The following is a 23,692-nucleotide window of genomic DNA, read 5'->3' as shown; positions in this document are numbered from 1 at the left end:
TGGTGTCTGCACCATCTCCAGCCCCTTTCCTGCCACCCACCCTGGCACCCTGCTTGGAGACAGGGCCGTGGAGCCACCCTCCCTACATTCCCACATTAGCAAGCATCTACAGCCCCAACTCCACAGAGGCACCACGGTCTCCACTCCTGCCCCTTCCAAGAGGAGAGCAACGCTTAGTTTCTCTTCAGGCCTGCTCACCCTCTTCTGGGAATAAGGCAGGCCTTGAGAACAAAGGCCTTCCTGTCAGACTCTGGAACGGTTACTGAAACAACAACAAAAAAGCCATCAATCCATCAGCTTTACAAAGATAGTTTTGGCATGATGTACCTGTAACTCCTGTTCTCCTGCTCTGTAAGAATCTGTGTCAATTTTTCTGATAGTCAGACTCCACAGTGGGCCTCGACAATCAAGACCTCCCGGTGTTCACACACTTAGGTAGCTGTCCCCCATGGCAGCTCATGACAGCCATTGTAAGGCCAGGCGCGGTGGCTCAAGCCTGCAATTCCAGCACTTTGGGAGGCTGAGGCAGGAGGATCACTGGAGTCCAGGTGTTCAAGACCAACTTGGGCAACATAGTGAGACCCCATCTCTACAACAAATTTTAAAAATTAGCTGGATGTGGTGCTGGACGCCTGTAGTCCTCCCACTCAGGAGGCTGTGGTGGGAGGACAGTTTGAACCCAGGGTTTGAGCCTGCAGTGAGCTGTGATCATAACACCACTCCAGCCTGAGCAAGAGATCTAGACCCTGTCTCAAAAACAAAGTCCCTGCAGCTTAGTCTCTTGGATTGTGCATTCGTGGAGGCTGGTGGCCATGTTGTAAGGAAGCTCAAGCAGCCCCGAGGAGAGCGCCCCCCCATGGGGAGGAGCCTCCCTTCCAGCCACATGCAGGAGCCACCTTGGAAGGGGCTCGCCCGGCAGACTTTCTGCAGACAGCAGACTCACAAGACCTACGGCAGAAAAGCCCTGCTGCGCCACTCTCAAGTTCATGACCCACAGAAGCCATGAGAGATGATAAATTATTATTATCCTTTGAAGCCATTATGTTTTGGGGTGATCTGTTACGCGGCAGCAGGTAACACATTTTTCAACAGTTCTGGAGTTTGCATTATGGAGCTTTTTCAGGGGTCACTGTGGTAAAATAGGAGGCCTTAAGGTTCGAGGTGGACTCTGGTGTCAGACAGGCCCCACGAGAAGAGGGACTCCCTTCTCTGTCCCCTGCCCTTCGGGAGTCCCCTCCACACCTGCCCCCACAGGCCCACCCACCCCAAGCTGTGCCTGGAGAAGTAGGTCAGGCCCCCAGCCCAGACCCCTGCAGGTTTCTGCTCCAAAGGAGCTCTTCGAGGGGCTTCCTTGGCCACCCTTCCATTAAAAAGCGGGTGTCTGGAAAAGTCTTTTGCAGGGAGGTCCCTGGGCATTGTCCTGAAGCCACATTCTAGGGAGCCTGTGGGTGTCTCTGCCTGGGGATGTGGGTTCCTGCTTTGGCAATCCCACATCCTTGGCCATTTGTCCCATTGTGTTGCCAGCCTGAAGGGAGGAGAGAGGTGGAGAAGATCCTGTTTCTCCTGCACATATCAGAAGCTGGCAGCCCTAGAAGGGGCTGAGGGATGGAGCATGACCCTCAACCTGTACAGACAAGGGCCCAGAAAGGCTGTGGAATCCGCCCGGGGCCACCCAGCAGGCAGTCAGTGGTGCCGCTGGCCAGAGTCCCTCCTCCCAGCCCAGCCTCTGCCCCCGACCCAGGTTCCTCCCAAAGGCTGTTTTCTCACAGACGTCTCCGAGGTATTTTTTCTCTGAAAGCTAAACAAACACTTCTTTGCTCTTAGGATGAGATGCGGTTTGTGTCTACACACAGCAGACCTGGCTGCCCTGGGCCCCAGGCTCCCACCATCTGGCCATGCACACGCTCTCCTGGTCCTGGCCGGACCAGAGGGCGTCTGCACAGGTACAAGGTGGCGGGTGGAGCCCAGGACCCCTGGACAGCCAGGCCATCCCGGGGCTCAGCCGGAAGCCAGGATGGCCTGGCCTGTTTTCCCGGCACCTCCTGAGCCCAGGCCATGGCTGCCTGCAGGTGGGGACCTTCCTCCCAGGAGGTCTGGGGACGGCGCCCAGTGGGTGCGGCCGAGGCCGTTTCCTGGGAGAGTTGCTTCCAGCTGGGCACCCAGAAGTGGCTCAGGGCTGTGTGTTTACTCCGACCCTGACCACTGGCAAAAGGGATTTGAGGGCCGGCTCGTCTGTGGCAGCCGCCAAAGTCAATGGAAAAACCACATGGGAGGAAGGGAGGGATGTGGGGTGTTCGAGCTGCAGCAGGGGCATCCCTGAGACGCACGCTGGGGCCACAGCTGGGCGGAAGCAGGTGTACCGGTCCAGCCAGGGTGGGGCAGAGCCCCGGGGCGGGTGGGTGCCACAAGCAGCCCGATCCAGCTCCAAGTAGAACCGATTCCTTTCTGTTGTTTCTAAGAGCGATCATGCTCCCAGCAGAGTGAACACAGACATTGGTGTCGGCTCTGCACAACGGCTGTGCGGGGGCCCCGTAAGCACCCCAGGAGGACACAGAGCGAGCCCTCCCCTCTCACACCCGACCCACCTCTCTCAGAAGCCACTGCCCTGGTGTGTGACGGCCGCTGCCTTGCCTTTTCCCATGTAGTTTTGCAATAGATTATTTAGCTTTGTTTCTTAACTCCTAAAACACAAAACTGAACCCCCAACGATGGCCTGTGCCCCGTTCCCCAGTGCGCAGCGCCAGCCTCCTTCCCACCAGCGCCCGCACGTCTCCTGGCGGTGGCACAGTCTCCTGGCGGTACTCCCAGGTGTGAAAGGGCTGAGCCATCTCTCGCTGCCACTGGGCTTCCGGCGGTTTCCAGCGTCTTGCTTTCCGAGCAACGCCGCCGTGAACATCCCACAGACTCCTTGAGTCTGCCGAGCATGTCTTCAGAGATGGCAGGAGGGTCGTGCCGGCCCCACGCGGGCAGCCCAGCAGCTCTGGGTGTCGGTGCCACACGTCACTGTCCGGCCGCGGGTCCCCTTGCTCCGTCCTCGCCAGCCCTGGGTAGGGCCAGGCTTTTCAAGCTTTTGCGAATCTGCTGGTGCGTGAGGCTACTTCGCTGTGATCTCGACCTGCCTTTTCCTGATTGATAAGGAACTGAGCGCTGGTCTCGCCTGGGTTGCTGTTGGGTGACTCAGCGCCCGACTTCCACTGTCCGAGGCTTTGCTATGTCCACGCCTGTTAACGTTTTTAAATATTCTGGGCCTCCCTTTTCTGGTCAAATAGATGGCAAATGTTCTCCTTTGGGGACTTGCCTTTTCACTCCTTTTATGGTAGATTTTGATGCAACAGAATGTCTTGATTTTAATGTTTTGCAATTTACCAATCTTTGCCTTTATGACGATTAGTTTTGTAGATTGTTTAAGAAATCCATCCCTAACTCAAAGTCGTGAAAATAGCCCTTTAAATCCTCTTCTAAAACCGTGATGGGCTTATGTACATTTAGGAATTTAATCCACGCAGGTCTCCCTTTAGTGGCGTGGGGAGGAACAGCACTCTCTGCTTTCTGTGTATGGGCGTCCGGTTGTCCCAAAGCCACCCTCCCCCCACACCTCCCTGTGACCCTAACTCCCTCCCACCCACACCTCCCTGTCCCCCAACTCCCTCCCATCCACACCTCCCTGTCCCCCAACTCCCTCCCACCCACACCTCTGCTCCCTGTCCCCCCAACTCCTTCCCACTCACACCTCCCTTTCCCCCCAACTCCCTCCCACCCACACCTCCCTGTCCCCCTGACTCCCTCCCACTCACACCTCCCTGTCCCCCTGACTCCCTCCCACTCACACCTCCCTGTCCCCCCAACTCCCTCCCACCCACACCTCTGCCTCCCTGTCCCCCCGACTCCCTCCCACCCACACCTCTGCCTCCCTGTCCCCCCAACTCCTTCCCACTCACACCTCCCTTTCCCCCCAACTCCCTCCCACCCACACCTCCCTGTCCCCCTGACTCCCTCCCACTCACACCTCCCTGTCCCCCTGACTCCCTCCCACTCACACCTCCCTGTCCCCCCAACTCCCTCCCACCCACACCTCTGCCTCCCTGTCCCCCCGACTCCCTCCCACCCACACCTCTGCCTCCCTGTCCCCCTGACTCCTTCCCACCCACACCTCTGCCTCCCTGTCCCCCCAACTCCCTCCCACCCACACCTCCCTGTCCCCCCGACTCCCTCCCACTCACACCTCTGCCTCCCTGTGCCCCCAACTCCCTCCCACCCACACCTCTGTCTCCCTGTCCCCCAACTCCCTCCCACCCACACCTCCCTGTCCCCGACTCCCTCCCACTCTCACCACTGCCTCCCTGTCCCCCCGACTCCCTCCCACCCACACCTCTGTCTCCCTGTCCCCCAACTCCCTCCCACCCACACCTCCCTGTCCCCGACTCCCTCCCACTCTCACCGCTGCCTCCCTGTCCCCCCGACTCCCTCCCACCCACACCTCTGCCTCCCTGTCCCCCCGACTCCCTCCCACTCTCACCACTGCCTCCCTGTCCCCCCGACTCCCCCTCACCCACTCCTCTGCCTCCCTGTCCCCCCGACTCCCTCCCACCCACACCTCTGCCTCCCTGTCCCCCCGACTCCTCCCCACCCACACCTCTGCCTCCCTGTCCCCCAGACTCCCTCCCACCCACACCTCTGCCTCCCTGTTCCCCCGACTCCCCCCCACCCACACCTCTGCCTCCCTGTCCCGACTCCATGCTGTGTGGGCTACTATTCTGTCCCCACCTCAGCATCACCTTGTCACAAATGTTATGACTTTTTAATAAGCCTCAATACCAGACAACCCCAGTTCCTGCCCCGATCTTTGTCCTTCCAGAGTGATTTCGCTATTCCCAGTTCTTTGACTTTCAACATACATTTTACAATCAGTTTTCCATGAACCACCACAAGCAGTTGCAGGAGTCTGGCTGTGGAACACGTGACACACGTGAATTCCTCTGGGGAGAGTTGACATCTTGATAACTTGGGACTTCTCGGTTCATGAACACAGTTATTTACGGAATCATTCATCTGAGTCTTCTCAAATGTCTCTCGGCCATGTTTTCTTTACATCAGCTTCCTCTATAAAAATCTTATACATTGTTTGTTCTTCCTAATATTTAATAGGTTCAGGCTTTTGTAACTGACATCTTTTCTAAATTTCACTTTGTCTCTGGCATATGAAGCAAAACAGCTGATTTTTTTTGTGTATTGATTTTGTCTCCAGCAAACTTCCCAGCTCTCTTACTGATTTAATAATTTACCCTGGCGCTCTGTGACTGTCAGGCGTTGTATTTGGAAAGGTCCAATCTCGTTAGCTTTCATTTCCTTTCCCTGCCTCGGCCCGGACCTGCAGAACGTCGCCGGCAAAATGGTGCCAGAACGCATCCCTCCTTGGTCCCAGTATCAAAGCAAAAGCTTCCGAGGGTGCTTCTGCTGTGGGTGTTTGTACAGACCGTTTATCAGGTTAGCGGGCACTGCTGTTCCTACTTGAACTGTCTTTTTTCTGAATGGACGTCGACTTTTATCAAACATTCTTTTCTCATTTATTGAATTGACGGTGAGATTTTCCCTTAAACCTGTTGGTGTGGAGGGTTCTATTTGTTGCCGTTGTGACGTTCAACCCCTTTTAGTCCTGGGACAGACGCGGCACCACGAGGTGCGATCCCATCCACGCGCTTAGCCGTTGGGCCTTGTTGCTGTCTTTTACAGGCTGTTATCTCCCTTCGGTATCAAGGGCCTCTCGCCCCCTGAGATGGGATGGAGAATACTTGCTTCGTTGCTGTTCTCTTCACGGGTTAAAGGTAGTGTTATTTGTTTCTTGAATACATTGATAAAAATCACCAGTGAGGGCGTTTGAGCCAGGAATTTGTTTGTTTTGAGACAGGGTCTTGCTCTGTCACCCAGGCTGGAATGCAGTGGTGCGATCACAGCTCACTGCAGCTCTGATCTCCCAGGCTCAGGTGATCATCCCACCTCAGCCTCCCGAGTAGCTGGGACCACAGGCAGGCACCACCACATCCAGCTAATTTTTAAAATTTTTTGGAGAGATGAAGTCTCACTATGTTGCCCACGCTGGTCTGAAACTCTGGGCTCAAGAGATCCCCCCACTTGGCGTCCTGAGTAGCTGGGATTACAGATGCATGCCACCGCACCCGGCTACATTTTGCATTTTGTAGATACAGAGTCTCACTATGTTGCTCAGGCTGGGCTCGATCTCCTGGCCTCAAATGATCCTCCTGCCTCGGCCTCCCAAAGTGCTGGGATCACCGGCACGAGCTGCTGCACCCAGCCCAGCTGCCCCCTTTCCTTGGTGGGAAGACTCACACGTTGCTGGCGTGGGAGCAGCTGACATGTGCACTTCGAATAACTGTTCCGTAACATCCACTCGGGCCCCGAAGCCACGTGCGACTCCTGGCAGGATCCTGGGACACACCAGAGACTGAGTTCATGCATCTGCCCAGGACACGCACAAGCACCCACACCTGCTATACTGGTGACCGCAAGGAGCTGGAGACCACGCAAACGCGTCTGCAGGGGAGCGGATCAGAGGACAGAACATGCCCCGGACGGGCCTCGCAGGCATGACAAGGAGGGAAAGAAGCTGGAAGCAAAAGAGTGCACATGTGAGATTTCAGTTATGGGCTTAAGAGCAGGTAAAACTCACTGATGGAGGCAGCAGCCGGCAAGCCTGGGACCTGGGGGTCCCAGAGAGTCAGGCCCACAGCTACACAGAGGCTGCACCGACAGGAGCCGCAGGAGGCAGCCTGTGGCATCCTGGGAAGGTTCTGTGTCTTGTAAAAAAATTCTTTGATCTGGGCCGGGCGTGGTGGCTCACACTTGTAATCCTAATACTTTGGGAGGCCGAGGCAGGTGGATCATGAGGTCAGGAGTTCAAGACCAGCCTGACCAAGATGGTGAAACCCCATCTCTACCAAAAATACGAAAATTAGCTGGGTATGGTGGCGGGTGCTTGTAATCCCAGCTACTCAGGAGGCTGAGGCAGAGAATTGCTTGAACCTGGGAGGCGAAGGTTGCAGTGAGCTGAGATGGTGCCACAGCAGTCCGGCCTGGGCGACAGAGCAAGACGACTCCTCAAAATAAATAAATAAATAAATAAATAAATAAATAAATAAAATTCATTGATCTGTGCACTTAATATTAGCTCACGTCACATCATACACTGTGTTATACGGCAATGAAAAGAACAGACATGATCCAACTACATTGCAAAGATGCCCCCTCCCCACTGTCACCACTGCTGGATGCTGGCTGTTCTCTCTGGCTTCTGTTCCTTGACAAGCTTGTGTGTGGGGTGGGAGGCCACCGCCCACGATGGCTTCAGATCCTCTTAGGCCTCGACATGTCACAGGCAATTTTCTGATTTGCACAGGGGTGTAACACTGCCAAAGTCAGGTCACGTGCATCCTTCACACGGGATCTTTCTGGTAAGCTGTTCCAAGTCAGTCACCAAACTCAAAGCTGGACACGTGTGACCTCCCTCCACCTCTTCAGAGGTCCGAAAGGATCATACACCCATTTCACAGATGAAGCCACTGAGGCTTCCAGGCAAGCCACTCACCCCGGGCCAAGAAGAGAAACGTCTGGGCCTCCTCCTGCCGACTCAGCCCCTCTGACCCCAGCCGTCCTTAGAGAACCACACGGATCCTCAAGGAGACACCTCCAGAGCTGCACATCTGGTGGGTCACTGGCCTCATCACCTGCTCCCTGCGCTTTCTGTTTCTGCAAAGGGTCTCTTGTCCTTTGCCTCTTTACTTACTGGGATCTCAGTGTTGTTGCTTTTTGTGGTTGTTTTTGGATTTTTGTTTTGTTTTGTTTTTTGAGACAGAGTCTCGCTCTGTCACCCAGGCTGGAGTGCTGTGGCGCGATCTTGGCTCACTGCAACCTCCGCCTCCTGGGTTCACGCCATTCTCCTGCCTCAGCCTCCTGAGTAGCTGGGACTACAGGTGCCCGCCACCACACCCAACTATTTTTTTTTTTTTTTGTAGAGACGAGTTTCCACCATGTTGGCCAGGCTGGTCTCGATCTCCTGACCTCGTGATCCACCCGCCTCGGTCTCCCAAAGTGCTGGGATTACAGGAGTGAGCCCCCGCACTCCGGCCAGTGTTGTTTTGTTATCATCAATTTGCATATGTCTTCATGTCATTAAAATGCTAATTCCTTGCCATAGTTGTTGCAGATGTGGTACCCATTTAACTTGCCTTTTCCCTTGATACACAAAAGGTTTCAGTTTCCACTTAGATAAATGTTTATTGGAATGTACTAAACTCACAAAAAAATCCACAGGTGCCGAAGTGGGGTTCCCGTTCATTTCGGTGTAATCCTGACACTTCCGCGGCTCGACGGCTTCGAGGCCAGCTCTGCCACTTGTTGGAGCCGGGGCTTGTGAGTCTCAGTCTCTGTGAGCCTCAGTTCTCTCGTCTGAAAAATGGGCACGAATTCCCGGATGCTGCTGGTTGTTTAGGGATTCACTGAGATAAAGAGGGCAAGGCAGTGTCTCCCTCATGCAGGCCCTCCAGCGGCCGGGGGCCACGCCAACATGTGTGTTTTGGGGTTGACACGTACTAACTGCACGCGTGTGGGGGATACAGAGCGATGTTTGGACTCATGTATGCAAAGCGTAATGATCAAATCAGGGAGATGGGCGAATGCAGCCCCTCTGACATAGTCCTGTCTTCATGTTGTGAACATTCAAAGTCCTCCCTTCTAGCTTCAAAAATACACAATAAATTACCATCAACTGGAGTCACCCTGCAGTCCCGTCGAACCCTCACATTCATTCCTCCTGTCTCGCTGTAATTGTGCCTCCATTAACCAGCGTCTCCCCTGCGCTCCCCGCCGCCGGCCTCTCATAACCACCGCGCTCCTCTCTCCTTCTAAGAGCTCAACGCTTTTAGCTTCTACACGTGAGTGAGGACCGGCGGTATTTCTCTTCCTGTGCCTGATTTATTTCATGTGGTGGAAAGTCCTCGGAGCTCCTCCGTGTTGCCTAGAGTGACAGGATTTCACTCTTTCTTACAGCGGAATCGTAACTGTACTGTGTGCACAGATCACATTCCCCTAACCCCTTCCTCTGCTGACAGACGTGCGTTTACTCCACATCCTGGTTGCTGGGACTCGTGTTGCAGTGAACAGAGGGTGCAGATAACTCATTCGTGTGCTGATTTCCTTTCTCTCGGACAAATACCCGGTCCCGGTACTGCGGGATCACGTGGTGGTCCTGTGTTTAGCTTTTTGAGGAAGCTCCATACTGTTTTTCACCGTGGCTGTTACTAGTTTACATGCCCCCATCTGTGTATGAGACCTTCCCTGTCTCCACATCCTCACCAGCATGGTTTTTCGTTTTGTTTTGTGTTTTGGTTTTTTGTTTGTCTTTTTGGTAATAGCCATTCTGACTGGGACAAGATAGTGTTTCATTGTGGTTTTGATTTGCATTTCTCTGGTGATTAGTGAAGTTGAGCATTTTTTCGTATACTGTCTCTCAGCATATACAAAAACCTACTCAAAATAGGTTACAGACTGAAATGCAAAACCCAAAACTATAAAACTACGAGAAGAAAAACATTAGGAAAACACTTCAGGACATTGTTCTGGGGAGAGGTTTTATGGCCAAGACTTCAAAATCACAGGCAACAAAACCAAAAATAGACAAATGGGGCTACATCAAACTGAGACGCTTCTGCAAAAGGCCAAGGAAATGGTCAGCAGAGGGAAGAGGCAGCCGCAGAAGGGGAGAAAATATTTGAAAACTATTCATCTGACCAGGGACAAATATCCAGAATCTACAAAGAACTCAAGCAATTCAACAGAAAAAACAAACAAACAAACAAACAAACAAAAAAAAACCACACCAGTAACTTGATTGAAAAGCAGGCAAAGGATCTAAATAGACATTTCTCAAAAGAAGACATACAAATCACCCTGAATTTAAAACAATTCCTGGACCTCACCCAGCCAGGTTCTCCAACCTGAGCACCTTCAGAATCACAGGCAGGGCTTGCCAAGCCCCGGAATTTGCATTTGCAGTGGTTCCCAGGTGACACTCACACTGCTGGTCTGGGGGTCATGTTTTGAGAACATCCCCTTCTCCAGAGAAGAGACCTGAAAGTTAGTCTTGTAAAGTCGCATGAATGATTGTGTCACCCACACACCTGACTGGGGCCTTGGGGGCTGGAGTGGAAGGTGCAGAGGCTGCTCCAAAAGGAGGAGGCGGGAGGGTGCTTCTGCGGGGGGCAGGGGGTGCAGCACCCACACAAGCAGGGCAGCAGTGTCTGCAAACGGGACCCCCCATCCAGACTGCAGCCTGGGGAGGAGGGAGGGGGCCCTGACAGGCCTCAGGCCACTATGCCCACTGCAGGCTGGTGGTGTGAGCCATCATCCATTGATGGATGGATGCCCCTTAGACAGGGGCTGACCGAGGCTCACTGATGATAGTGGAGAAAGCCTCTGCAGCTCTAAGGCCACCTCCTGTCACCCAGGCATGGGAGAAAGGGCCTGAGGCTGAAGACCCCAGCCTGCTCACCAAGGGAAACCCCAGTCCCAGCCCCTTCTGGAAGGCATGGACTGCCTGGAGCCCAGCCTGGTCAGCCTGCTGAGCTAAGAGGATCTGGTGAGTTTGAAGTCAACCATACTTCTCTGGGCTCCGTAGAGAGAGAATGGACTAGATGGGTTGTCAGACGTGAGAAACTCTTGGTTGGGGTGGCTACTAGACAGGCCCTCATGAAGAAAGGGTCTGTGGACATCAGCTCCTTGAACAGGTGGGGAAACTGAGGCCCAGAGAGGGACGGGCCTGCCCAAGGCATGGAGGGAGTTGCCCAGATCTGAGCCAGGGCCAGATGCCCCTGGTGTGCTCTTCTTCCCGCTGCCACGTGGAACAGATCACAGCGTTCACCCGACCCAGCGACCCCACAGACTCCAGCTCAGAGCACAGGTTCTCAGAGTGTGGCTCAAAGATACCCAAGGTCGGCCGGGCGCAGCGGCTCATGCCTGTAAATCCCAGCACTCTGGGAGGCCAAGGCGGGTGGATCACAAGGTCAGGAGATCGAGACCAGCCTGGGCAACACGGTGAAATCCCGTCTCTACTAAAAATACAAAAAACTAGCTGGGCGCTGTGGTGGACACCTGCTATCCCAGGTCCTCGGGAGGCTGAGGCAGGAGAATCACTTGAACCTGGGAGGCGAAGGTTGCAGTGAGCCGAGATCGCGCCACTGCACTCCAACCTGGGTGACAGAGCGAGACCTCATCTCAAAAAAATAAAAAGACCCCACAGTCAGCAGCAATAATGGGGGCTGCCAGGCCCACCAGAGCTTATCAAATCAAAGCCCGCAACAGCCTCTTCTGTGGGTGCTCAGAACAGTTGTCCCGAGTGACCCCACTTCTCCAGGGTCCACCTGACCTTGATCTGGTCTGCCCACTGGCCACAGAGGCCTGGTGTCTCCCCGGCAGTGGGCATCCTGGACTTCACCAGGAGGGTGGAGAGAGGAGAATGCACTGAAGCCCCAGCAGCCATCAGGGGTGGACAAGCCTTCCTGGGGCCGCAGCACAGAGCCCCGCCTGGACCACGGCATCTGGTGACCAGCAGGGTCTCCTAATGTCCCACGGAGTGCCCTGCATCTGTGGCTGGAACACACCCTCCCACGCCTGCTGTGGTCCCAGGCCAGCTGCTCCTGAATCTCATTGGCTGCTCGGGGACACGATGTGGCTTTATTCACCTGGGTGCTGTGTCAGCATCCACAGGCCCTGTGCACCGTGAGCCTGGAGTCACCCCCACCCCAGGGAGCCCCCAGGGAGCCCCAAGCCGAGATCCCTTCCCTCTTCTCGGATTCCTGTGGTGACAACCTCTGCTCCTGCAGGCACTGGGTCTGGCCGCAACTGCGTCCTCCCAGAGGCCGTGAAGGGACACGTTGTGTGGTGCGGTGGCTCCTTAACCCGTTGTCACGGAAGGGGGAACAGACGCCTGGGTAGCAGACGGCTTCGGGAGGGGCGCGGGGCATTCCTGGACAAGAGCAGACATGGGCCTCAGCGGCCAGGAAGCCGCCCCAGCCGAATTCCGGATGTGGGTCCCGGCACATGCCTGGTCTTGCGGGACAGGGGGCCCCTCCCGGTGCTGACAGCCCAGCCCCCCAGGGCAGCCTCTCTGGGCTGCAGGTGGCCTCTCGGAGGCGGAAGATCAGTCCCTCGGGGCTGGGAAGATGGGTCACATTCCTGGGTCCCACCACGCACCCTGCGTGCCAGGCCCCAGGGAATGGATCATGGCACTCGAGCCCTTAGACGGGGACTGACCAAAGCTCAAATCTGCTGTGGCCAGACGCTTGGCGAGTGTCCACTGTGCTGAGGTCCCGGGCCCCAGGCTGGCTGCAGAGGCGAACGATGCGACCTGCCTGGCGCTACAGACGGGCCGCCTACCCCGGTGGTGCCACCAACGCCACTCAGGTTACTCCACAGCTGCGTGCCAAGTCCCCGACGGGCACTTTATGGCACATTATCTCGCCTGTGCCCCACAACAACCCGGCCAGGTGGGAATTCCGCTCCCATTAAACAGATAAGGAACTGGGACTCAGAGAGGCCAGGGCGGCCCCAGGTCCCGCAGGTTGTAAAGCAAGGACTAGACCCAGCCCAGGCCCACCTGACTCCAAGCCCACCCGATGCTCTGGCACAGGCCCACACCCCGTTAATAAAATGTAATAAATAGACTCTTTGTTCCAAATAAAATGTTTTTAAAAGCAAGGCAGCCAAGCCGGGCCCAGGTAACAAGCAGAGGGAGGAGGCCTCAGCGGCGGACTCAGCCCAGGCCTGGTCTCCCCACTCCCACCGCTAGCTGCTAGGCTGTGCCTGTGGGCGCTGGAGCCCCAGGGCAGATGCTTTGCAGACTCTGTCAAGGGCCAGGTGAGCCCTAGGGAGGAGCTAGCAGCCGAGGGTGCTCCGTGGCTCATTACGCTGGCCCTGACTCACGAATACCATGCCACAACCTACGGGAAGCCACGTCACAGCCTCCGTCCTGCAGGGCAAAGGGGGCTGCCCCAAGGGCATCGGGAGAGGCTGCTGCGGGCAAAGATGGCCGGTGATCTTCTAGGTTACTGGGCCCAGGAAGCAGGAAAGGGCCCAGAGACACTCTCAGTTCTTCTAGAAGGCCCTGGGGGACTTGACTTCTAACCGCAATGCGTGCGTCCAGGTGTATTACCTCATTCCCTGGCTTTTTGCTACAGACTGACCCGGCCAGCTGGGTTGCCTCCTACCAGTCACCGCTGTCAGGTGCAGACCGTTATCTGATAAAACCCAAGGAGGCCTATTAGATGGACCAGGGTGAACACGGGGGCTGTGGCCGCATGAGGGCCCACCTCCGACATGAAAGGCGTCTGGTCAGGGCCACGCTTCCATTTCCCTCCTGTGGACTTTGTTTCCCCAACTAAACATCCATTTCCCGGAGGGCAAGGACTGACCCTCAGACTTCTCCCAACACCTGAAGGGCCCAGCACACAGTAGGCATCCAAGACACCCAAAGGGCCCAGTGCACAGTAGGTGCTGAACACACCCAAAGGGCCCAGCACACAGTAGGCTCTTAACACAGCTGAGGGGCCCAGTGCACAGTAAGCGTCCAACACACCCAAAGGGCCCAGCACACAGTAGGCACCCAACACACCCAAAGGGCCCAGTACACAGTAGGCATCCAACACCCCCAAAGGGCCCAGCGCACAGTAGGCACCCAACACACCCAAAGGGCCCAGCGCGCAGTAGGCGTCCAACACACCCAAAGGGACCAGTGCACAGTAGGCATCCAACACACCCAAAGGGCCCAGTGCACAGTAGGTGCTCAACACACCCAAAGGGCCCAGCGCACAGTAGGCTCTCAACACACCCGAGGGGCCCAGCGCACAGTAGGCTCTCAACACACCCGAGGGGCCCAGCGCACAGTAGGCACCCAACACACCCAAAGGGCCCAGCACACAGTAGGTGCCCAACACACCCAAAGGGCCCAGTGCACAGTAGGTGTCCAACACCCCCAAAGGGCCCAGCGCACAGTAGGCACCTAACACACCCAAAGGGCCCAGTGCACAGTAGGTGCCCAACATACCTGAGGGGTCCAGCACACAGTAGGTGCCCAACACACCCAAACAGTCCAGCGTATAGTAGACCTCCAACACACCCGAGGGGCCCAGCGCACAGTAGGTGCCCAACACACCTGAGGGGTCCAGCACACAGTAGGCACTCCACATACCCAAAGGGCCCAGTGCACAGTAGGCACCCAACACACCCAAACAGTCCAGCGTATAGTAGGCCTCCAACACACTCGAGGGGCCCAGCGCACAGTAGGTGCCCAAGACAAAAGGCGATGTCAGGACGGCTGGTGGTGTTGCCTGGGGCAGGTGGCTGCACAGGGCCTGTCAGGGGTTGGAGAGTAACAGTCCTGTGGGAGCAAAGGTCAAGGGCACTGAGCTCTCCCCGTCCTCCGTGTCCTGAGTCGCCCACACCCTCCCTGCCAGGTGTCCGGAGGACAAAGCGCCAAGGCCAGCAGCTCAGCCGAAACCACGAGTCCCTTATTCTCTGGGCGGCTCTGCCAGCTGAGCCTGTTTCCTCCCCTGTGATGGGCGCAGGGACCTCACAGGGTCACTGAGGGAAGTCAGTTCACAGAGCTGTGCACCACGACTCTGGTCTCCCGGGGAGGTCGTCCCTCCACGTGTTCCCAAGAGCCTCCGTTCTGAGTCCTGTTACCAGGAGGATGCAGAAGTGGGGCGGTGGTGGGCGACCCTCACTCTCCTCCTCCCTGGTGGGGGACCCCTCTCTCTTTCTCCCTGGTGGGCGACCCTCACTCTCCTCCTCCCTGGTGGGTGGTGACCCCCTCTCTCCTCCTCCCTGGTGAGGGGACCCCTCTCTCCTCCTCCCTGGTGAGGGGACCCCTCTCTCCTCCTCCCTGGTGAGGGGACCCCTCTCTCCTCCTCCCTGGTGGGTGGTGACCCCTCTCTCCTCCTCCCTGGTGAGGGGACCCCTCTCTCCTCCTCCCTGGTGGGGGGACCCCTCTCTCCTCCTCCCTGGTGAGGGGACCCCTCTCTCCTCCTCCCTGGTGGGGGGACCCCTCTCTCCTCCTCCCTGGTGGGTGGTGACCCCTCTCTCCTCCTCCCTGGTGGGTGGTGACCCCTCTCTCCTCCTCCCTGGTGAGGGGACCCCTCTCTCCTCCTCCCTGGTGGGGGGACCCCTCTCTCCTCCTCCCTGGTGGGGATGACCCTCCCTCTCCCCCTCCCTGGAAGACCCAGGTCAAGCCTCAGGGGCCCAGACGCCTTTGAGACGGTGAAGAAACAGCCCCGCCAGCCAGGCAAGGGGGAAAAGCAGCAACGGAGCCAAATCCACGTCTTGTGTTGGGAGCTGGGGGTGCCTTCAGCAACAGCCTCCCACCGCCGCATGAGCTCTGATCCGACGCAGGTTACAGGCACCTACGGTGGACCAGGCCTTCCCACCTCACGGGCGGCCCTTCACTGCCTCCCCACTGACAGCCCTTGAGGCAGAATCAATCCACCCCGTGCAGAAGGGATGCTGGGCCCGCCCGGCCACGCATCCACCCCGTGCAGAAGGGACGCTGGGCCTGCCCGGCCACACACAGCAGACATCGGGCCTGGACTGGACCCCAGCGAAGCGACTCTGCTGCCTGCATTCCCCTGCGTGCTGCTCGGGCGGCCGGAACACCAGGCTCTGGAGAAAGTGTGAGCCACACCCAGGACAGCCATCCTCACGGGCCTGTGTGTCAGTGGACTCAGAAATGACCCAACGGAGGCCGCGTGCAGTGGCTCATGCCTGTCATCCCAGAGTTTTGGGAGGCCGAGGCGAGAGGATGGCTTGAGCCCAGGACTTCATGACCAGCCTGGGCAACATGGCGAGCCCCTGTCTCTATAAAAAATGTTTAAAAATTGCCAGGTGTGGTGGCGTACACACGTAGTCCCAGCTACTCAGGAAGCTGAGGCAGGAGGATCGCTTGAGCCCAGGAGTTTGAGACTGCGGTGAGCCGTGATTGCACCACTGACCCTAACACACCCCCCCAACCCCACACCACGAGAAAAAGAAACAAACGCTCCAAGGGCAACCATGACCGAGCTTGTAGTCCAAGTCCAAGCAGCCCTGTCCACACTCACACCAGCGCTTCGCCCCCTGGGTATCGGGACAGCAGCCAATGCCTCTCACCCAGACTCTGTGCCCCACTCTTGGAAAGTGGGGCAGAGCTGGGCGGAGACCCCCTTCCCTTCCCCACTGCAAGGCCTCCAGCAAGCCGTATTCCCTGCTCAAGATGGCCCCGTCCTCTGCAGGAAAAGCTTCTCCACGTGCGGCTCTCACATGCCTTTAACCGCCGGTCAGCCCCAGAAGGTGCCGGACACCGCCCGGGCACCACCAGCCCACAGACACATCTGAGTCTGTCTTCTCCCCGGGGCAGAGAGGCCAAACCGGCCCCCCGCGTCCTCCTCACCCAGCCGCCAAGTTGGGGCTTCGGGGCAAGGATTCCCGCAGCACTGAAACAGCCAGAAACCATTCTTCAAGTCAACACATCACCCCCAGCCCCCACCTCCACCTCGGTTTTTAATGGTTAACCAGCACAATAAAAACAGCGATAATAGGTTTCTGATCCCTTATCGCCGTCACACGGAGGAGGCTGCCGAGGCTGCAAATGCTCCTCCGGGCCGGACCTCAGGCTGGACACCCCTTTCATCCGCAGCCAAGCAGCTCAGAGGGGAGAGAGGTTCCAAACCAAGCCCTTTCCAGTGCAAATTTTGCAGCAAAAATAGAAAAGGAAATTCTTAATCTGCTGTTTCTTGTGTGACAAGCGGTTCTGTGGTGGGACAGCGGCCCCGAGAATGCCCTGTCGCTTTCTCTGAGGCCTTCCCCACACAAGCAAGGCTGCACCGCCCGGGCCTTTTGTGCTCCGTGACCAGCGGGTCCAGGCTTTGTTGTGGGGACCCGAGGCTGGGCCGGGCTGCCCCGCTCCGTCGGCCTTTGATCTGAGTTTGGCACCGTGAATGTGGCCGACCGCCTATCCGGGCATCGGACGCCTGGAACCTGGTTCCCCACCAGGCAGCTCCATCAGACTTCGAAACAATGGTGCTGGGAGCTAAGCCTGGACACAGAGCCCACACCTGCAGCGGACAGCGAGGGACAGTCGAGGAGGGTTTAAAGCAAAGTCCAGACTCGGAGAAACCCCGCGGGGGGCCTTGGGCGGTGCAGCCTGCTCCGTGCACCCTTCCCCCTTTTATCTCCTAGGAGGGCCTGGGACTTGTAAACACACTTTACCAAAAAACCAAAAATAAAGAAAAGAAGAGAGAGCGAGACAGAGGGAGCGGGGGAGAGAGAGAGAGAGAGAGAGAAGAGGAGAGGAGAGGAGAGCAGAGGAGAAGAGAGCAGAAGGAGGGAGGGAGGGGGAAGGAGAGAGGGAGGGAAAAAAGAAGAAAAAGAAAAGAAGGAAGGAGAGAAAGGGAGAGAGACACAGAGGGAATGAAGGAAGGCAGGGAGGAAGGAAGGAAAGAAAGAAAAAAGAAAGAAGAAAGAGACAGAGGGAAGGAAGGAAGGGAGGGAGGGAGGAAGGAGGGTGGAGGACGGAGGGAGGGAGGGAAGGATGGGAGGGAGGGAGGAAGGGAGGGAAGGATGGAAGGAGAGTTCAGAAAAATAGTTCCGACTGAAGTTTTAAGAACCTGACCTCTGTTATGTGATGGCCCCAAGGGCATGAATTGAGGGAGTCGGTGAATGAATGATTGAGCCAGCCGTGTCCCTCCCCAGCCGTGTCCCTCCCCAGTCGTGTCCCTCCCCAGCCGTGTCCCCCACAGCTGTGTCCCTCCCCAGCCGTGTCCCTCCCCAGCCATGTCCCTCCCCAGCCGTGTCCCCCCCAAGCCATGTCCCTCCCCAGACGTGTCTCCCCCAAGCCATGTCCCCCCCAAGCCATGTCCTTCCCCAGCCGTGTCCTTCCCCAGCTGTGTCCCCCCCAAGCCGTGTCCCCCCCAGCGGTGTCCCTCCCCAGCCGTGTCCCCCCCAGCGGTGTCCCTCCCCAGCCGTGTCCCTCCCCCAGCCGTGTCCCCCCCACCATGTTCCCCCGCAGCCGTATCCCTCCCCAGCCGTGTCCCTCCCCAACCATGTCCCCCGCAGCCGTGTCCCTCCCCAGCCGTGTCCCTCCCCAGCCGTGTTCCTCTCCCTCTCCCAGGGAACAGCCGGGCCGGCGGGGTGGGACCCCCTGGAGTTGGGAGGCCTCAGAGATTCTTCTTTCCCCTTAAAAGGCCTGTCTCCGTGGAATGCCTGCTTCCCAGTGGAACCAGCTGCTGCTTCCCAGTACAAAAACTCACACAGGGGCCCGGGGTGCTTCTCACAAACACTGTCTCAGAAAAGCAGTGGCGGGTTCCAGGCCTCACCCCACTCCCACCACAGTGGCCACCTCTTTCCTCTCATGCTCCGTGGAGAGCTGGACCTGTGGGCCGACAGAGGCAGCCCCGCATACGCCCCCTCGCTCACTCGCCGTCCCCCTGCCCCAAATGCAGCGAATCTGTCCCGCGGTCTCAGATTCACCGTCTCCACTCAGAGTCACCAGTTCTAGAGACAAGGACGGCCTTGTCACAGCTGGAGCGCACACGGGATGGGAAGGTGAATGGCGTGGGAAGGGTGCGTGGGCCCTACTGTTGGCTCGTGGGCCACCCTTTGTGCTGGGGGTCTCGCGGGGCCCACAGCTGCCCGGCCCAGCCTCCTTGGAAGGAGCCTCCCCTGAGGGAGGAGACCCGAGCCCAGACCGCTGAGTGAGCCCTGCGGTGTGGAGCTTGCAGAGGTCCACAGGAACAGGACGTCTCACAAAAGGTATGGGGTCCATGTGGACATCCACACCGTCACGGGACCAGCTGGGAGATCCCGGGCTCGGAGGCAGCCTCTACCCCAGCGTCTCTTGTGCAGCTGGAAACAGCCAGGTCCTCACTCGGGGACCGAGCCAGCCTCCCCTGAGACAGGCCCTTCTGCCCCCAGGCCTGCCTCTCACAGCCCAGCTGCCCATCACAGCCTCATGCTCTGGGCAGGCCGCTCAACCTCTCTGACCTCCAGTGACCAAACCCAAGCTCCGTTTTGGCTAAAGGTGCTGAGATTCCAACCCCGCGATCTGCGAGGCCCACGGCGGGGAAGCTTGGAACCCGTCGCGTAAGGCTTGAGCCTGCTCTGGACTTTCAAGGCTCCACAGGAGTCTCAGGCTGCACCGTGTGCATCTGGGGTGGGGGACGAGCAGAGCTCGCTGATCTCACAGATGGGGATTCTGAGGACAGGATGCTAGAGCCAGAGGAAGGTGCCGGAAGTCCCTGGAAGCAGCAGGGCCTGGGAGTCCGTCCCCAGGGCAGATGCTCCTGAAAAGACGCGGCTGCAGAGCGGGAAGCGGCAAGGCCCGTAGACAGACTGGAGTGACCTGAGTTAAGATGACGAAGGCCACTTCCAGTTCCCTGACGGTCCCCGTGTCCGGACCACGGAAATCACTTCTTTGGGCCGTGGGAAAAAAACACAGCCGCAGGGGTGCGGCGGGGGAAGGGAGAGGGCAGGGGTGCGGCAGGGGAAGCGAAAGGGCACAGGGAGGGGCCGCTTTGCATCTTCACACGCAGAGGGGCCTGGCCCTGAGAGGAGAGGAGCCAGGGGCGTCCCTGAAGATGGGCAGACGGGCCACCAGCTCAGAGACGCTGCTGGGCCAACACGGACCCGGCAAGGACGCAGCCGGCAGCTGCCCCGAGAGAGCGCGTCCGTCAGGGGAGAGCGGGTGGGGCTTCCGGCGCCCGACCTTCCTTTCCTGACCTCACACCTCACACCTCTGATAGCTCTTCCCTTCTCAAGAGCCATGCATGACTCCCACTGGCTGCCAACTCAAGTCCCAACATCTTCCCAGAGGAAGTGGCATTTACACAGGGCCTCGGAGCCGGGGCCGGGGGAGGACAGCCGGCCAGGGTGTGGGAACCCTGCACAGAGACCCGAAGGCGTGGACGTGCGTGGCCAGCGCGGCAGGAAGCTGGGTGTGAGGACAGAGGGGAGGGCGGCCCCCCGAGGAGCTGGCAAGCCCATCCCCTCCCGAGGGGACCTGGTGGCTCTGGAAGACCCCCGGGAGCCAGCAGCCCTTCCTGCCCTCGCCCCGGAGACAGGCTACCTGGCCCGTGGCCGCTCAGGAAGACGTTCTGTTTTCTCTCCTGCTGGAAATGGAAGGAGGGGAGGATGGGGGTGGGGAAGCTGCAGGACGGGGGGGCCAGGTGAGGGCTGCACATGGCAGGAAGGCCGAGGGCGGGCGGTGGCTTGCTGGGGCTGGAGGGGCTGCCTGGCCGGGCGTTGGCCGTGCAAGTCAGGACGTGCAGCCGCCAGCAGCCTCCCCTCAGCCCCCGACTCATAGCCTCAGGCCCCAGCCCACCCTGGGCCCTGCCTGCCTCCGCTCCTGACTATTCTGGGATTCCTGGCTTCACATCCATGCTCCACTGTCTCCTACTCTGTCCTCAAGGCAGGTCTGGGCCTGTGCGCTGGCGACTGGGGCCCTCGGACTGATGTCTGCCCCGTGACCGGCCCAGCCCAGGCTGTGGGGACACAGGAGCACTTCTGCAGCCTGGAGGGCATGAGACACAGGCCGGGGCCCAGGGAACAGCTGAACGGTGGGCGGAGATGGGGTGTGTGTCCCCCAGCAGGACAGCAGGCACTGGGGGTGGGCTCACGGCTGGGAGCCCCTTCCCCCTGGCCATTGTCCTCGGGTGGCGTCTGGGCTGGTGTCTTCGCTGGATCCGTCAATCCTACCTGAAGTCGGGGTTTCTGAGGCCTGAGACCCAGACCCCGAGGTGCAAGGGTGGCGGGCGGGGCGGCAGCTCCCGGCGGACACACCCAGGCCACCCTACAATGCGTTCGAACCTTCACCACAGCATTCCCCTCTCTGGGCCTCAGTTTCCTCCTCTGTGACTCAGGATAGCGGTCCCAGCCCCGTTTCCAGGAAGGCAGAGGACCTTGAGGCCAGGGTCTCGGACGGGGAAAGCATGTGGTCCCCTGTGCCCGTGGGAGAGGCCGTCGTTCTCACCGGTCCCACATTGGGAAAAGAAATCAGGGCTGACGGCCCAGGGCTCGAAGCGGCCTACCCCGCACGTGGCAGAGGACAAAGCAGCGGGGACGGCTGGGGCAGTGGATGGGAGGGAGTAGCTGGGGCTCTACGGGGAGGGCATGGCAGGACCCCAGCAGGCAGCCCGCCCCTTCCCACCCTCAGGGCAGTGACCTGACTTGGCACAGAGGGGCCGTCCGGGCGGGCGACGGGGGGCTTCTGTTCCCGGGGCCAGGGTGGGACGGCCTTCTCCAAGCAGCAGGAAACAGATGGGCTGACCAGGGCGGCCCAGGCCCCCCGCGGAGAGGGAGTGGGGGGCTGGGAGTGAGGTCGGCCGAGCGCCCCCGTCACAGCCCCACCCAGGCCCAGCGAGGCCACCTCCGAGCCAGCCACGCCCCGGGTGCCCCCGTCAGCACGGTGAGGACAGCAAGTCCAAGGCCAGGCGCAAAAGAATCCGTGGGGAGCAGGGCTGGGTGGGCGGCTGGGGCTCCTCCCTCTCCTGGGCTCAGCAGAGAGCACGGGCCTGAGGCTTCCGTCCGCACTCCGCTCACCCCAGCCTGACCCTCCTGCCGGCCGACCAGAGCCTCAGGAAGCCGGAGAGAATCTCCGCGGCTCAGCCAGGCCGGGGAAAGGTGACCGTCCACAGCAGGAAGGACCTGCCCCTTCCTGCCTGCCAGGTGTGGACGTGGCCCTGCTCCTGGCGTTGGCTACTGGGCAGAAGCCAGAGGATAAAGCAGCTCACGCCCCTCTCGGTGAGACACCCAGCTCCGAATCCCACCCACAGCCCTGTGGCCTTGGGCCAGGGACTCACTTTCCTCCGGCCTCAGTTTTCTTCTTTCTTCTGAGACAAGGTCTCCCTCTGTTGCTGAGGCTACAGTGCAGTGGTGTGATATCAGCTCACCGCAGCCTGGAACTCCCAGGCTCAAATGATCCTCCTGCCTCGGCCTCCTGGGTAACTGGGGCCACAGGCAGGCACCACCATGTGTGGCTACCGTTTTTATTTTTTGTAGAGACAGATCTCCCTGTGTTGTCCAGGCTGGTCTTGCGCTCCTGGACTCAAGCGATCCTCCCACCTTGGTCTCCTAAAGTACTGGGATTACAGGTTCCAGCCGCCATGCCTGGCCAGGCCTCGGTTTTCTTATCTGTGAAATGGGAAGACAGTAATAGCCACCTCCTGAATCACTGGGAACAGTCGGCCAGGAAATCCTCACTGCTCGGAACACAGAAAACGATGAATTGCAACAATGATCTTCATCATTAATTTATTTTTCATTCACCAAAAAGTCCATGGGGTACAACTGAGTCAGAGACACAGGACGCTGGTGTTCAGGGACAGCCACAAGTCCCTGCGAGGTGCAGGTGGTGCCAGCTCCTGAACCCGGCCACCTGCGGTCACTCACACGTTCCAGGAGTTCACAAGCCCAGCCCCAGTGCGTGGCGGCCCAGGGCCGAGGGTGTAGAGGTCACCACGTCTGCGCCCATTTCGCAATTGTGGGACTGCTCCACACCTGGGGTCTCCACAGAGCCCCACACCAGTCCTAGGTAGAGAACCGAGGATGCCCTCCTTGCAGATGACAACCCCAAGGCCGAAAGCAGAGAAGGGCCCTGGTCACCCAGCCAGGCCGGCAGAGCTGCGGCTGGACCACACCCGGTGAGAGCCCCCCCTACCTGGATGCCAGGGTCTGACCCACAGCCTGTCCCCGCTCTCAGGCTCTCTGTGCTTGCCACGCGGCAGGATCCTCACACTTCCTCCTGCCCGACAGCCCCACAGGCGCCGGGACCCCCAGGCCTGGGGGTGTAACGCCCTCTTCTCCAAGAGAAACTCCCAACCGCCCCTCTGTAGGTCCCGGGCTGCTGCCCCCACGGGCTCCTCCCCTGGGTCACACGGGCCTGGGGACATCTCCTCTCCCCGTGTGGCCTGACAGGCAGAGCTCCTTCTTAGCCAAGCACCGGGTGGGCCGCGAACAAGGCCACTGCCCTGAGGCCGCCTCTGGACACTCCAAGCTGTCCTGCCCGGAGGACGAGGCCGGCCCAAGACCAGGAAGGCTCAGGTGCAGCTACTCCGGTGCGGGACGCTGGGCAGCAGGTCTGGGGAGGGCACAGGGCTCGGAGGACTTGGCTGTGGGCAGCCAGGCACTGCCCAGGCTTCCTGCTTTCACAGCCCCGCGGCTGTCCACGTCCTGCCTGCTCGAAGTCCAGGGCGGGACCTCTTGTCATGGACTCTTCTGAAGCCACCCCGGAGGGGAGGGGCCCCCCGCAGGATTCCTGCCCCGTGCTGGTCCCTCCGTCTGCTTCTCTGAGCCTCATCCACTCATCTGTGAAGTGGGCGTAACTGTGGCACCTGCTCAGGCCCCCTGGAGACCAGGAGGTGAGGGGTGAGGGCCCTGCGTGGCTCCCAGGGGAGAGGCTTCCCCAGGAGGACTCATTTCATCCCTGGTGGGTGGGCCACCTGCACTTGAGTGTCCTGGTCTGTGAAGTGAGGACGCGGCTCTGGCTCACAGCAGACCAGAGACTGGGGCCCACTGGGCACTGGGCGTGCATTGGAGGCGCTGCCCAACACCGCGGCGGCATCCTCCCGGCTTCGGTCCCAGTTTCCCCAAGGCCAATGGCCCC

Source organism: Macaca nemestrina, chromosome 4, assembly GCF_043159975.1.
Source record: "Macaca nemestrina isolate mMacNem1 chromosome 4, mMacNem.hap1, whole genome shotgun sequence".
NCBI classification, from domain to species: domain Eukaryota; kingdom Metazoa; phylum Chordata; class Mammalia; order Primates; family Cercopithecidae; genus Macaca; species Macaca nemestrina.
Note: the sequence above shows the minus strand (reverse complement) of the source record.